This window comes from Nymphaea colorata, unplaced genomic scaffold (assembly GCF_008831285.2).
Source record: "Nymphaea colorata isolate Beijing-Zhang1983 unplaced genomic scaffold, ASM883128v2 scaffold0591, whole genome shotgun sequence".
NCBI lineage: Eukaryota > Viridiplantae > Streptophyta > Magnoliopsida > Nymphaeales > Nymphaeaceae > Nymphaea > Nymphaea colorata.
The window spans coordinates 15,001-29,401 of record NW_022205097.1 but is presented as its reverse complement, the minus strand read 5'-3'; the positions used below and the strand labels follow the sequence as shown (position 1 = coordinate 29,401).

The 14,401-nt window shown below is 38.0% G+C and overlaps 3 pseudogenes; 1 reads left to right on the top strand and 2 right to left on the bottom strand.

Annotated features, from left to right (window-relative positions):
• Positions 1-4,848: 4,848 nt before the first annotated feature.
• LOC126409581 (DNA-directed RNA polymerase subunit alpha-like) lies at positions 4,849-5,948 on the top strand (annotated as a pseudogene).
• A 915-nt stretch (positions 5,949-6,863) lies between these two features.
• Positions 6,864-9,921, bottom strand: LOC126409582 (cytochrome b6-like; annotated as a pseudogene).
• Positions 9,762-11,744, bottom strand: LOC126409580 (photosystem II CP47 reaction center protein-like; annotated as a pseudogene).
• Between the last annotated feature and the right edge of the window lie 2,657 nt (positions 11,745-14,401).

Genomic DNA, 14,401 nt, shown 5'->3' with positions numbered 1-14,401 from the left:
TTATATAACGGAGCGTATGGTGGGTCACAAATTGGGAGAATTCGCGCCTACTCTGACTTTCCGGGGACACGCGAGAAACGATAATAGATCTCGGCGATAATGATAATATTAATATAGTTAATGTATTAATGTAATCAAAAGTTAAATAAGTGCTCTCATGATTTATTCTTATTTTTATTGGTGTGTGTGAGGTAAAACCCTATGACTATGATAAAGAAGACCTCGGGTACAGAAATACGAGCTTTAGCTCGACATATAGGTATGTCTGCTCAAAAAGCACGAAGGGTAATTGATCAAATTCGCGGTTGCTCCTATGAGCAAACACTTATGATACTGGAACTCATGCCTTATCGAGCATGTTACCCCATTTTCAAATTAGTTTATTCCGCAGCAGCAAATGCTAGTCACAATAGGGGTTTGAAAGAAGCTGATTTATTTATTAGTAAAGCCGAAGTCAACGAAGGTGTTATCGTCAAAAGGTTAAAACCGCGAGCTCGGGGACGTAGTTACCCAATAAAAAGACCCACCTGTCATATAACTATTGTATTGAGCGAAAGACCTAACTTCAATTTAAAAAATATTTGATTTTCAAAACATGACTTTTAGTTTAGAAAGAGAATATTGGTAGGTAGATATGGGACAGAAAATAAATCCACTTGGTTTCAGACTTGGTACAACCCAAAGTCATCGTTCCTTTTGGTTCGCACAACCAAAAAATTATTCCAAAGGTCTCCAGGAAGATGAAAAAATACGGGATTGTATCAAGAATTATGTACAAAAACATATGAGAATATCCTCAGGTTTTGAAGGAATTGCACGTATAGATATTAAAAAAAGAATCGATTTGATCCAAGTCATAATTCATATTGGATTCGCCAATATGTTAATAGAGGGTCGAGCCCGAGGAATCGAAGAATTACAGACTAATGTACAAAAAAGCTTTCATTCTGTGAACCGAAGACTCAACATTGCTATCGCAAGAGTTGCAAGACCTTACGGGCAACCTAATATTCTTGCAGAATATATCGCTCTGCAATTAAAGAATAGAGTTTCCTTTAGAAAGGCAATGAAAAAAGCTATTGAATTAGCTGAACAAGCGGATGCAAAGGGAATTCAGGTACAAATTGCAGGACGTCTCAATGGAAACGAAATTGCCCGCGTTGAATGGATTAGAGAAGGTAGGGTTCCCCTACAGACCATTCGAGTGAAAATTGATTATTGTTCCTATCCAGTTCGAACTATCTATGGAGTATTAGGGATAAAAATTTGGATATTTTTGGATGAAGAGTAATGGCTCCTTTTCTTGCGATTCTATTCATGGATACTTATCCATGGACAGGGCAAAAAACTCAATTTAGTTTAGGTCTTTTTCCGTTTAGTCAAAACGGATCAATTATATATGTTTGAATAACAATTCGATTTACCACTTTGATATGATAGAATTGCTATGCTTAGTGTGTGACTCGTTGGGACTAAAAGAAAGAATTGGACCCTACCTAATATAAATATAAATTAATAACCAGCTCATTGCTTCGTATTCTCAAGATCCAAGGAATCGGTCATTATATGAGATAATAATCATATATTTGTAGCAACTGAAATCCTTTTTCAATAAAGTAAAAATGAATCTTGATTGATTGTGTAAGTTGTGAAACCAAAATAGAGGGATGCGGATGAATGGAAGGATGAGAGAAAGAGAGAAGGGGAAAAGAAATGATATATTATTCCAATATGTATGGTCTATGAATCATCTTAGAAAGGGCAATGTGATAAGGCATCATATACTATAATATAATTCAATTCATCTATAATTGAGATAGATTTCAAAAAATAAAGAGCATTGAGTCGATAGAGACTGAGGAGATTGACTCAGGGACAGATTAAATTAGAAGCTCCATTGCAGAATTCAGACCTCGACATTAATGGAGGAGAAGCTATGGGAACGACGGAACCTGTGACTGCGGAGGATTCGATTGAAAACGAATCCTAATGATTCACTGGACGGGATGGCGGAACGCGCCGGGAACGAACTGATTTCTTCGAAGAGGTTATGGAGCGACCCTACGAATAAAGCAGATAAATATAAAAGAGTAAATATTCGCCCGCGAAATTTCATCCATTAAATAATCCTAATATTATTTATTGTTTATTTATCGTTTCATTCGCGAGGAGCTGGATGAGAAGAAACTCTCATGTCCGGTTCTGTAGTAGAGATGGAATTGAGACACTACCATCAACTATAACCCCAAAAGAACCAGGTTTCGTAAACAACATAGAGGAAGAATGAAAGGAGTATCTTATCGGGGCAATCGTATTTGTTTCGGTAAATATGCGCTTCAGGCACTTGAACCCGCTTGGATCACATCTAGACAAATAGAAGCAGGGCGCCGCGCAATGACACGATATGCCCGTCGTGGCGGAAAAATATGGGTACGTATATTCCCCGACAAACCCGTTACACTAAGACCCGCGGAAACACGTATGGGTTCGGGGAAGGGATCTCCTGAATATTGGGTATCCGTCGTTAAACCGGATCGAATACTTTATGAAATGGGCGGAGTATCAGAAACCGTAGCCAGAGCCGCTATGGAAATAGCGGCGCGCAAAATGCCTATACGAACAAAATTCGTTATTGCGGAATAGGGATATCGGACCAAAGGGATATTTATGAATGATGAAAAATATAATCTATAATCGCTGGTTTACTTATTTCTGGACAGAAAATTTTCTTTTCCCCCTCGCCTCTTGCATTGAAAGAACTCAAATAAAAGAAAGATGATTCAACCTCAGACCTTTTTGAATGTAGCGGACAACAGCGGAGCTCGAAAATTGATGTGTATTCGAATCATAGGAGCTAGTAATTACCGATATGCTCATATCGGTGACGTTATTGTTGCTGTAATCAAAGAAGCAGTGCCAAATATGCCCTGGAAAGATCAGAAGTAATCAGAGCTGTAATTGTACGTACATGTAAAGAACTCAAGCGCGACAACGGTATGATAATCCGGTATGATGACAATGCAGCAGTTGTCATTGATCAAGAAGGAAATCCAAAAGGCACCCGAGTTTTTGGTTCGATTGCTCGTGAATTGAGACAGTTAAATTTCACTAAGATAGTCTCATTAGCTCCCGAAGTATTATAAATAATGAACGCTAGTAGACGAGACAATGGGTAGTAGGGTCTTTGAAATGGATAAATTAGTAGATTATGTCTCAGGCATATACCTTTAATGAAAAATAAAAAAGAAACATGTTGATTATATCAAAGCAAAAAAAAAATGATAGTTCGTCATGGGTAGAGACACTATTGCCGATATAATAACTTATATAAGAAATGCTGACATGGATAAAAAAGGAACAGTTCGAATACCATCCACTAATATTACCGAAAACATTGTGAAAATACTTCTACGAGAGGGTTTTATCGAAATGTTAGGAAGCACCGGGAAAACAACAAGGATTTCTTGGTTTTAACCCTACGACATAGAAGAAATAGGAAAAGAGCACATAGAAATATTTTAAAGCGTATCAGCAGACCAGGTCTGCGAATCTATTCCAACTCTCAACGAATTCCTAGGATTTCAGGCGGGATAGGGGTTGTAATTCTTTCTACTTCTAGGGGTATAATGACAGATCGAGAAGCTCGACTAGAAAGAATTGGAGGAGAAATTTTGTTTTATATATGGTGAGGTGATCCATCTGGTATACGAATTTGATACGTAACTTCCTATTTATGAAAAAGAGAGTAGAGGTGGGTTGTCTAATGTCACTCCTCCTACATTAGTTAATACTTCAAGGAGGTTACCTGGAATGAAAGAACAAAAATTGATCCATGAAGGTTTAATTACTGAATCACTTCCCAATGGCATGTTCTGGGTTCGCTTAGATAACGAAGACCTGGTTCTAGGTTATGTTTCAGGGCGGATACGACGTAGTTTTATACGAATACTACCAGGAGATAGAGTAAAAATAGAAGTCAGCCGTTATGATTCACAAGGGGACGTATAATTTATAGACTTCGCAATAAAGATTCAAACGATTAGGTATTTAAATTTTCATGGGGATAAATTTTAAGGCTCAAACACTAACTTAAGGTGAATTAAAGAAAGAGACTTATTTTCTTTCAAAGAGTAGATTCGGAATTAAGGAACAACAAATATGAAAATAAGAGCTTCTGTTCGTAAGATTTGTGAAAAATGTCGACTGATCCGTAGGCGAGGACGAATTATAGTAATTTGTTCTAATCCGAAACATAAACAGAGACAGGGATAATATTTATAAAAAAAAAGAACTTCACTTTCTAAGAGACCTAATGTACAAATAAATAAAGAATTTGTTTTCACATGAAATGGATATATCCGTATATCTCTGACTCATATTTATGAGATGGCAAATAGAATATGACAAAACTATACCAAGAATTGGTTCACGTAGAAATAGCCGTATTAGTTCACGTAAGAGTGGGTGTAGAACACCAATAGGAGTTATTCATGTTCAAGCGAGTTTCAACAATACTATTGTTACTGTTACAGACCCACAAGGTCGGGTCGTTTCTTGGTCTTCTGCGGGTACCTGTGGATTCAAGGGCACAAGAAGGGGTACCCCATTTGCTGCTCAAACCGCAGCAGGAAATGCTATTCGTGCGGTAGTAGACCAGGGTATGCAACGAGCAGAAGTCATGATAAAGGGTCCCGGTCTCGGGAGAGATGCAGCATTACGAGCGATTCGTAGAAGTGGTATACTATTAAATTTTGTACGTGACGTAACCCCTATGCCGCATAATGGATGTAGACCGCCAAAAAAAGGCGCGTTTAGAAATAAAAATGGAAAAGATTCCAATCCAGAGAAATAAATAATTAAATGATCTCATCAAATAATATTATATTAGTATGGTTCGGGAGGAAGTACCAGTATCCACTCGGACGCTACAGTGGAAGTGTGTTGAATCAAGAGCAGACAGCAAACGCCTTTATTATGGTCGTTTCGTTTTATCCCCACTTATGAAGGGTCAAGCCGATACAATCGGTATCGCGATGCGAAGGGCTTTACTTGGAGAACTAGAAGGAACATGTATTACGCGCGCAAAATCTGATAAGGTACCACATGAATATTCTACGATAGTAGGTATTGAAGAATCAGTCCATGAAATTTTAATGAATTTGAAAAAATTGTATTTAGAAGTGATCTGTACGGAACTCTCGACGCATCTATCTATGTCAGGGGCCCTAGACACGTAACTGCTCAAGATATCATCTCACCACCTTCTGTAGAAATAGTTGATACTACACAGCATATAGCTGTCCTAACGGAACCGGTTGATTTGTGCATTGAATTAAAAATTGAGAGGGGTCGTGGATATTGTACGAGAACCCCAAATAACTATCAAGACGGAAGCTATCCTATAGATGCTGTATCCATGCCTGTTCGAAATGCGAATCATAGTATTCATTCTTATGGGAATGGGAATGAGAAACAAGAGATACTTTTTCTTGAAATATGGACGAATGGAAGTTTAACTCCTAAGGAAGCGCTTTATGAAGCTTCTCGTAATTTGATCGATTTATTTATTCCTTTTTTACATGCGGAGGAACAGGACATAAATAGAAATATGGAGGACAATCAAAAAAGGGCTAGTGTGCCCTTTTTTACCTTTGATGATGGATTGGATAATATGAAAAGAGAAATCATATTGAAACGTATTTTTATTGATCAATTAGAATTGCCTCCTAGGACTTATAACTGTCTCAAAAGGTCTAATATACATACATTGCTGGACCTTTTGAGTAAAAGTCAAGAAGATCTTATGAGAATTGAGCATTTTCGCGTAGAAGACGTAAAACAAATATTCGACATTCTACAGAAGGGTTTCACAATCGACTTGCTTAAAAATTCAACTCAGTTTGAATCCCGTTGAAATTTTTTTTTCATTTCGAATGAAAGCACGAAATGAAAAATTATAAATGAAAGACTATTTATTAACTAGAAAATAATGAAATAAAATTTCTATTATTTTCTTATCTTTATCTTATTTCTTATTTTTTATAACTAAACTAACTATAAAATTATACTATAATTATTCTTCCTATATATTACAAATTATTATTCAATTCGAATTGAATAATAATTTGTAATATATAATCAATATACACACTAAAATATACACACTAACGAAAAAAGAAGAAACAAAACAAAGTCTGTTTTGAATCTTCAGCATAGTCTGTATTCGTGGATTCTTCAGAATAGATCTATAATCAAATGAAAGAGATGTATCTAGGAGGATAAACTTTGAAGTATGCCTAACTAGATACATACGTAATATCCCGCCTTACCTTAGTATTTCAAGATCTATTTTAATTTGAAAAAGACCTAAAGTTAGAGACTTATCAATAGGTAATGTTGCTCCAATACCTAACCAAGGGCTACTGCCGTACAATCAAAAAGACTGTTGTAGCTACTGGGCGACGGAATGGATTTTGGAATTTATTAACATTTTCCAAAAAGGGTACTGTCAATAATCCCGCTGGTACCGAAACCATTAAAAGAACACCCAATAACTTATTGGGTACTGTACGGAGTATTTGAAATACGGGAAAGAAGTACCATTCGGGTAATATTTCCAAAGGAGTTGCAAATGGATCTGCCGGTTCACCAATCATTGATGGCTCTAGAACCGCTAGACCTACGTTACATGCAATAGTACCTAGAATTACTACGGGAAAAATATATAAAAGATCATTAGGCCATGCCGGTTCCCATAATAATTATGTCCCATCCCCTTAGCCAATTTTGCTCTTAATACAGGATCATTCAAGTCGGGTTTCTTTGTTATTGGGATAGGTGAATTCTTATGGATCCATCCCCGAAAGAACCGGACATGATGATTTTTCATCATCCAGCTCGAGCAATAATCAAAGGAATGAAATGGATTCATATAAAATCCATATGCCATCCAGGAAACTATGTTCGTACAAATAAATGCTCAATACCCAAGTAGGCTTACATCGATCATGATCAAATGCTTTTTGGATTGTCTCATACCTTGTAATTGATGCACAATATTGTTTTTTAGAGTCTTCTTACGTACAAAGGATTTACTTGTTACTAATAAAGTCTAGCCTCGATTCTTCCTTAGATCCCGTGTTTCACTCCGATAGTATCATAGATCGGGGTCGATGCAGGGGAAATGAATGCATTCCCTACTATAAGTTAAATAAATGGAAGTGGAATAGATAGAACATAATCTGGATCATGCCACATCACTTATTCTACTAGATCTTACGAAGCCTATTCATGCATGACATGATTCGGGTCTGATCATAGAAAAGATTCTCCTCAAAGGAACCAGCCTATCCTCTTGCTCCGCAGGGGGGCGGCGGTTGGAACAGAGACACATTTGTTTATGAATTCCAATGTGGCAGATAATATATCTGCATGGACCAATCAATAGTTCAAGTCACACACTCCCATAATCCATCCTCTCCTCCGAGAATCCACTTCAACTGTTCGTATCAAATAAAAAATACTTCGTGGTTGAAGGGAAATATCCAAATAACATGTCTTATTCTTTTCAATAATCCATATTTATAGCAATGAAATACAAATACTATTTTTTTTGTTCCTACCCAAACAATATATTATATGATCTATTACAAATACCTATGCTCTGTCTTCTCTATAAAGGACCTGAAATACCTTGCTTACGTATCATTGAAAAGTGCATTAACATAAATACGGCGGTAAGAAGAGGTAATACAAAAGTGTGTAAACTATAAAAGCGGGTCAAAGTGGATTGACCCACGCTAGCACTTCCGCGTAATAACTCTACCAAGGGCGATCCCACTATAGGGATAGCCTCAGGTACACCAGTTACAATTTTGACTGCCCAATACCCAATTTGGTCCCAAGGTAAAGAATAACCAGTTACCCCAAAGGATGCAGTCAACACAGCCAGAACTACACCCGTAACCCAAGTCAATTCACGTGGTTTCTTAAAACCACCTGTGAGATAAACACGAAATACGTGCAGGATCATCATTAGAACCATCATACTTGCTGACCATCGATGAACTGATCGGATTAACCAACCGAAGTTGGCTTCAGTCATTATGTATTGAACAGAGGCAAAAGCTTCTGTGACGGTCGGGCGATAGTAAAAAGTCATAGCAAAACCCGTAGCTACTTGTACTAAAAGCAAGTAAGTGTGATCCCTCCTAGACAATGAAATATATTGACATGAGGAGGAACATATTTACTAGTTATATCATCTGCAATCGCTTGAATCTCGAGACGCTCCTCGAACCAATCATATACTTTATTGAGATAGGTGAACCGAAGGCGAAGGGACTCCCCCTCTAAGAACCGTATATGAGAATTTCGTCTCGTACGGCTCAAGCGAAAACACCCCAATACTGGTTCTGGTTGCAACGTGCAATAGAAAAGAAAGATTTGAAACCTTTTAGAGACTTCACTTGATTCAATCTTTCCAGATAAAATGAGGGAACCAAAACTCTAAATCTCTTCTTTGTGATGATAGCGCCAAAATATCAAGTTGGCTCATCCTATGTTGATTGTTACAGGCCTTTTGAATGTTCTCTTACCCTATTTTATTTTGTTTATACGTAATACATACGAATTTACTATTGATAGGAATTATCTTGTTGAGACCCTATGAATCAATTGAAACCTCAGATTCCTACTAGAACCACGATGATTCAACAAAGAACAAAACAGAACCAAAGAGTTCTCTGAGTAGGAACCCTTTCGTTTGATCATCACTTCACTTATTCAATGAACAGATATAATAACTAAGAATCCATAGAATATTTGTCCTGTCCCTCGCTCAGCTCAAACTAAGCATGATTCTGAAGGAAAAAGGTGGTTCGATTTCTGAAACGCCTCATTGAAAAGTTAATTGAAAAAATAATAGTAGTTGGAGGCCGGTCACGAGGTATGAATAGTAGGTATGAATCATAGTTTAAATAGTTCTTAATCTATTCCATATAGTCCGTGCTCCAGATACTAGACTGACTATCTGACGGGCTAGAACCATCTCTCTCGATGAGATGACAGACTTATTCTCTGTACTATCAATAGGTATAACAAGTCACACACTCATATTCCGGAAATACCGAAACAAAAGAATTCCGCGGTCGAACTACCAAACAGAATGAGATGACCTAGAAATCCGAATCCTAAGTGATTCTTTTTTTTATTGAAAGTTAGGACTTATCCGTTCTTCTGGACCTAACTTAATGAAATACCATCCAGTAAAACGGAAGAATTATAAATCTCCAAAATAATAGATAGGAATACTGCAAATAGAGCCATTGCGACACCCATAAGGGGTGTAGTTCCCCATCCAGGGGCTACTTTACCATATTCCGAATTCAATGGTTTTAATAAATCGCCTACAATAGTCCGTCTTGGCCCAGATCTGGAACTACCCTCAATGGTTTGTGTAGCCATAAATCCTATTCCGTGCATTGTTTGAGATCTGTTGACTTTGTATACGATTCCGTTGTAAATAAACTATCTTATCGTAGATCCATCGTGGTCTTGAAATCACTTAATAATGGAAACTGCAACTCTAGTCGCCATCTTCATATCTGGTTTACTTGTAAGCTTTACGGGGTATGCCTTATATACCGCCTTTGGGCAACCCTCTCAACAACTAAGAGATCCATTTGAGGAACACGGGGACTAGTTGAAATGATGACCCTCCTCATCGGAGGGTCATCATTTCAATTGAGATAATGAAAATCATTTCATCTTTTTATTTGGAACCTTAGGCGGTTCTCGAAAAAAGATAGCAAAAAATATTATCCCCAGAGTCGAGACCAACAGGAATGTATAAACCAATGCTTCCATAGATTCGATCGTGTTTTACAATTATAGCTTCCATACCTGTTCATTTGGGATCATTTCCCAGACAAGTAAAGGTCAAGAGTAATAGGTGATGATTCGAATTAATATTTCTCCAGTACCCTATATGAAACATAGGCTAGACATATGAAAGAAATGTTGTATCAGACTACTTGTCTCCTTGTAGTTGGATCCCCCAGTTTTTGGAAGGTTCCAAATTCCACTTGAGCATCTAAATCTGGGTCGATACCAGCAAAAACATCTCTGAACAAGGTTCTAGCACCATGCCAAATGTGGCCGAAAAAGAAAAGCAAAGCAAACGAAGCATGTCCAAAGTGAACCAACCCCTTGGACTACTACGAAAAACACCATCGGATTTCAAAGTAGCGCGATCCAATTCAAAAATTTCACCCAATTGGGCACGTCTAGCATATTTTTTCACAGTAGCAGGATCATTATAACTGACTCCATCGAGTTCACCACCATAGAACTCAACAGTTACACCCACTTGTTCGACACTATACTTGGATTCTGCCCTTCTAAAAGGAACATCGGCTCTCACAATTCCGTCTCCATCTACCAAAACTACCGGAAATGTTTCAAAGAAGGTAGGCATACGACGTACAAAAAGTTCATGCCCCTCTTTATCTCTAAAGACAGGGTGTCCTAACCACCCAACAGCTATTCCATCCCCGTTGTCCATTGAGCCGGCTCTGAACAATCCTCCTTTCGCCGGATTATTACCGATATAATCATAAAAAGCTAGTTTATCGGGAATTTTAGACCAAGATTCCGATAAACTCAGATTTTCAGCTAGCCCGGCGTTAACTCTTCGATATATTTCTTGCTGGAAATATCCCTGATCCCACTGATAACGAGTAGGACCAAATAATTCGATCGGAGTAGTCGCTGAACCATACCACATAGTTCCAGCAACAACGAAAGCTGCAAAAAACACAGCAGCGATACTACTGGAAAGCACAGTTTCAATATTGCCCATACGTAATGCTTTGTATAGACGTTGGGGCGGGCGAACACTAAGATGGAATAGACCCGCTAATATTCCCAAGGTGCCCGCTGCAATATGATGAGAAGCTATCCCCCCCGGAACAAAAGGATCAAAACCCTCCGCGCCCCATGAAGGACTTACAGGTTGCACTTTTCCGGTTAGCCCATAAGGATCAGACACCCATATTCCAGGGCCATACAAACCTGTTACATGAAATGCACCAAACCCAAAGCAAGCCACCCCAGATAAAAATAAATGAATTCCAAAGATCTTGGGCAAATCCAAAGAGGGTTTTCCCGTACGTTCATCACAGAATATTTCTAGATCCCAATACACCCAATGCCAGATAGCTGCCAAGAAGCACAAGCCAGAAACACAATGTGTGCCCCGGCAACACCTTCGTAACTCCAAATACCCGGATTGGTTACAGTTCCTCCTGTAATACTCCAACCGCCCCATGAATTGGTTATTCCTAAACGAGTCATGAAGGGTATAACGAACATACCTTGTCGCCACATTGGATCAAGAACGGGATCAGAGGGATCAAAAACAGCTAATTCGTATAGAGCCATAGAACCGGCCCAACCAGAAACTAGAGCTGTATGCATTATATGGACAGAAAGCAAGCGACCAGGATCATTCAATACGACAGTATGAACACGATACCAAGGCAAACCCATGGAAATACCCCTTCATCAAAGAAAAATAGACACTATGTAACTTTGTCACATTGGAAAAGACTATGCTATGGACCTCATTCAGTGATTATCTCGGTGCAAGGGTTCACATTTATTACGTGCCGCAGGTGATAGTAATAATGGAACAATTCCGTTCTGTTCGCAGGAACAAAGAGAAGCAGATTTATTTTATACCCGATAAGTACCAATACGCAATGGGGGATTGGTCCCATTTTTTTAAGTGAATCCATTAGATACTTGTTCATCATTCGAAGGATCCGCTCCGTCCCTAAGAATTTTCTTTTTTTCATTCTGTCTTCCTACATGAGTCTTCCAATCTATGTATAAAATATGATAAACAAAAATATTATGAGGACAATAAACCCATTGTTACGTTTCCACATCAAAGTGAAGTATAGTACTTAACCCCGTTTTCTTTAATGTAATGCCCATTGGTGTTCCAAAAGTCCCTTTTCGGAGTCCTGGAGAGGAAGATGCAGTTTGGGTTGACATATAGTGCGACTTGTCGGACATATTGGGTCATATGGGATTTCCCCGTTCTCTCCCCTGATCGAGATATACTCTCTTTCGCCTAAGAAAGATTGATTGAATCATCAAATCAATTCAATAATTCGGAGCGTGAAATGTGCAAATGGATCAATTCGTTTGAAAGATAAATATTATCTTATCAATTAGAATAATCTATGGTTGACTTGGAACAATAAAATGAAGTATCCAGGCTCCGTTCAGAAAATACCAAATGGGTAATATTGATTACAACTTCTATCATCTATCAGAAATAAGACCATAGGAGTGATCTCAAACCACTAATAAATATAAATGTGATGAATACATCGAATACTTGGTTGGTGGAAGGCATAAAAAAGTCGTAAGAAAAAAATAAGTGGTACTGGGGTCATTTGTCCTATATGTGCAAATGGAATTCGGGCGAATCTTTACCCGGAGTAGAGCATAAACCTAAAATAAGTGAAGAGGCCCATTCAGGAACAAGAAAATGGCATCGCGATTTGGATCTCGATGAAACAATACATCAATCAAAAGAATACATCAATAAAAAGATGTTCAGTGAATTCTTTTTTGTAGGTTAGGAGGGCAAACCAAAACTAATTTTTGTGGAAAATGCAAATGAAAATAAACCCCTTCGTCAGGAAAACGCCTAAACTCAAAAAGAATAGGTCTGGAATCGACACATTGATTATTTTTTTTTCGAACTTTTTTGAACCGTATGTATCGAAAGGTGCGTGTACGGTTCTGCGGGGATACAATTTTTCCTAATCAACCGACTTCATCGAGAAAGATTACTTTTTTTAGGCCAAGGCGTTGATAGCGAGATCTCGAATCAACTTGTTGGTCTCATGGTATATCTCAGTATGGAAGATAATACCAGGGATCTCTATTTGTTTATAAATTCTCCCGGCGGATGGGTAATACCGGGAATAGCTATTTATGATGCTATGCAAATTGTTCCACCAGACGTACATACAATATGCATGGGATTAGCCGCTTCGATGGGATCTTTCATCCTGGTCGGAGGAGAATTTACCAAACGTCTAGCATTCCCTCACGCTCGGCGCCAATGAGTTTTTATTTGACTTGAAGAAAAAATAAGACTATGCCTTCGCCATATGGAATATATAAGTAATAATAGCATGGCACGTTTAGTTCGATATGAGCAAATCATTATTGCTTCTTCATAACATGATTATGTATCGAGATAGTAGTATGAAACAAAAGGTTAGTCCCGATTTGATCTTATTCCTATGTTATTTATCGGGGGTCCATTTCAGCGTCACAAACAACCCCTTTTCCTTACACAACATGAGTCTGAATATTTCTAAGCATGAAAAGAAAGGGATCATTTTCCTTATCATTTTTCTTATTTAATCAGACTCAGACCAGAAAGAAACTTTGGGATTGCTGAATCATAGAAGAGAGATGAATATATTATCTAAAGCAACGGAACCATCATAGTATTTTTTTGTTCCTACGAGGAGAAGGGTGGTAAATGGATCATCCAACGATTTGGATCTGATAGATCTATTTGTCTCTTTCTTTGATGTAAGAGAAGAGTAGATTCCATTGCGGAGCCGTATGCAATGTGCAAAAATTGCCTGTACGGTTTTCTATCTTTTTTATTTTTATTTATTCTTTTCGCTCCATTTTGCGAGATAGAGGAATCGTTCATTATGACATATTATAATCAGGGTTATGATCCACCAACCTGCTAGTTCTTTTTATGAGGCACAAGCAGGAGAATTTATCCTGGAAGCGGAAGAACTGTTGAAACTTCGCGAAATACTAACAAGAGTTTATGTACAAAGAACGGGCAAACCTTTATGGGTTGTATCTGAAGACATGGAAAGGGATGTTTTTATGTCAGCAACAGAAGCCCAAGCTCATGGCATTGTTGATCTTGTAGCAGTCGAAAATAGCGCGGATTTTGTGTAAATCGGTAATTCTACTTCGAACCATGGTTCGAAGTAGAATCTTCAACTCAAATGAAAGTAATTCATAATCATCAGGTTAGGATCGATCTAAACCAACCGATTCTATATACGATTCAGCATGCCAACTATTAAACAACTTATTAGAAACACAAGACAGCCAATGAGAAATGTCACGAAATCTCCTGCTCTTCGAGGATGCCCTCAGCGTAGAGGAACATGTACTAGGGTGTATGTGTGACTCGTTCAGATCATGAACTGTGACCTAAACTAAACCATTTTTCCAGTATCAATGACCAGTGCCAATGAAAATGAATGGGGTAGAATGGAAGAACTACATTTTTAAAAAAGATCTAATCTATCATATACCTCTATTGTGTATGGAATTT